This window comes from Oratosquilla oratoria, chromosome 5 (genome assembly GCF_046742065.1).
Source record: "Oratosquilla oratoria isolate Oo_2021 chromosome 5, ASM4674206v1, whole genome shotgun sequence".
Taxonomy (NCBI): domain Eukaryota; kingdom Metazoa; phylum Arthropoda; class Malacostraca; order Stomatopoda; family Squillidae; genus Oratosquilla; species Oratosquilla oratoria.
This window is the reverse complement of record NC_134781.1, coordinates 13,087,097-13,089,596: the sequence shown is the minus strand read 5'-3', so window position 1 is coordinate 13,089,596 and position 2,500 is coordinate 13,087,097.

Below are 2,500 nucleotides of genomic sequence, written 5' to 3'. Positions count from 1 at the left end.
CTCCTCACCTCTCCCCACCCATCCATTATTTCTCATTTTCATAATCGTTCCCACTGTTGCTTACATTCTTTGGCCAGTGTCACGCTGTCCAGCGTCGACCTTCGAGCTTATTGTCCATAGCAAAGTCTCCCTTATGAGTCATTAGACTCTAAAGTTTATGGTAGTATTTTAACCAGGGGGGAGACGGTGGTCGTTATATCAAGTTATTGTTGTCGTTAGGTGATTTTTATTAAGCTAATTGAACTTCCACATCATCTGGCCGCATCCGGAGCCGCCGGATAGTGTGACACCATTACAAGAAAGGCTTGGTATTTGGTCATTAACCCATTAAACTCCGATGACAAGATTATTGTCATTTGGTCAAATAAAACAAAAAATCATAAAACACCAAAATGTTTGATCAAACACCAGAAAAATATGACGTCATTCCTCGCTTCGCTCGCGAGCAAAGCGAGGAGGACTGACGTCATATTTTTCTGGTGTTTGATCAAACATTTTGGTGTTTTATGATTTTTTGTTTTATTTGACCAAATGACAAGTATCTTGTCATCGGAGTTTAATGGGTTAAGTGGTTCTGCGTAATGCCGGGCCTTACGAGGTGCCACGCGCGTCTATGCGATATTGAATTGGTCAATCTTGTTAAATGACATAATTTTGTTCTGTCAAATTTGAATCCTCCTGGATTATGTCCAACATTATCAAACATCTGTTCATGAAACTTTAACTCGATTACAACTCCGCAATTTTGTTCTTATATGCTAAGAATGATATCAAGAACAGTGAATGACGTGGGTCATTTGCCAATGTCATTGAAACAAATCTCATTCGATATTTGTTATAAAAGTCCTGACCACGATTGGGGAGGGAGATAATTGCAATATTCTTCACTGACCACGAAGGAAAATAAGACATGTAGCCTTAATGATAACACTTGTGCCTTGGTTTTAGTTTTCAATGTCCTAAAGAGAAGAAGGTTGCCATAGACCCATGACAACGCTGGGGAGCCAAAGCATTGAAGGAAATGATGAAAGCAAATGTAGGTGGTTTTACATACATATACCAAGGCTTTTTCCCCCTTCCAAGGGAGGTAGCCAAAAAGGGAAAGGCATAAAAACACTCCCACCCATTTCATCCCTAAATACCCTCCACACCCCTCCCACTCTTCCTCTCATCTGAGCACCTCCTGGATGACGGGTCATCCCTGCACCCTGCCCACCGCCCTGGGTCAGAAGCAGTGTCGCAAGACACAGTACATCCACAGCAAGGCCGCTTCATTTAATCGGCGACCCCCCCTCTCCGTCCCCCTAGGTGGTTTTAAAGAACGTAATATTAGGTGCCTTACCTACTACATTACTTTATGTACTACATTAAGTCCCATGAAAACGTTTTGTTTATAGGTGGCATCATATTGATCCTTTGTGAACAAGTTAAAAACTTCTCTTTTGGTTAATAGACAATTTGGGCTAGCTTAGCTAGACTAAAGGTCCATATAATCTAGAAAATATATATATAAAAGTGTCACACAACCTTTTTTTTTTTTTTTTTTTTTTACCAGAATTTTCACTAGATCTTAAGGCACTTTTTTCAGTAACCATCAGTCCTATTTTCAGACTATGATAGCTATTCTAAGTCTCGTATTCTATACGTTTACAGAGTTTATAATAAAAACGGACAAATAAAATTCGTAATTACCTATCATCATTCAATGTATAAAACTTAATCTAGGACGAAATAGTAACAATGTAATCAAACTCAAATATGTCAGTTATGTGCTTCAGTAAACAGTGTTACACTCCTTCATATTTTGGAGATTAGGCGAACTCACAAAATACTTCTTTGGCGAACTCTCTTTAGGCTTCAAGTTTTAGGAAAGCTTTAGGTTCATATGAGACCCAAACAAAATTACATTGTTACTTAATTCGTGAGAATGTGTCAGTATCGCTTCCTGTAACTGGTCACCCACGAACAAAACCACTTAATCTATCAGCTTTTCCATTTGCAAAGAAATCCGATCACTTCTATTGTGTTGTACATAACAATCCCCTAATCTTACTACGATCGTACTTTTTACTTCTCGTTATTTGCTTCTCCTCTTCATTGTTGTGTCCTCCTCGACTTGTCTTCTTCTGCTAAGGCTCATCTTAAAAAAGTTTATCTTCCCTCTTTGTCTTGTTTCCACCGTCTTATTTTTATTCATTAACTCCTTATCTTTATTTTATTTTATTTTTTTTTTTAGCTGTCTCCCGTTTTCTTTATCCATTTTATATGTCAGTTCTCTTCAATATTCCTTTCTTTTCCTACTGACGTTATTCTTATTGTTTTTCTTTCTATTTCCCTTTGTCATCCTTCCTCTTTTTTTGTGTGTGTGTCATATACTGTTTATGAAATTATTTTCACATTCAACTGGATCCTGATTGAATTTTTACTGTTTGTACCTTTATTTATCTATCTCTTTCATCAAACTTTCCTTTCGTTAATATATATTTCATTAGTATCCTAT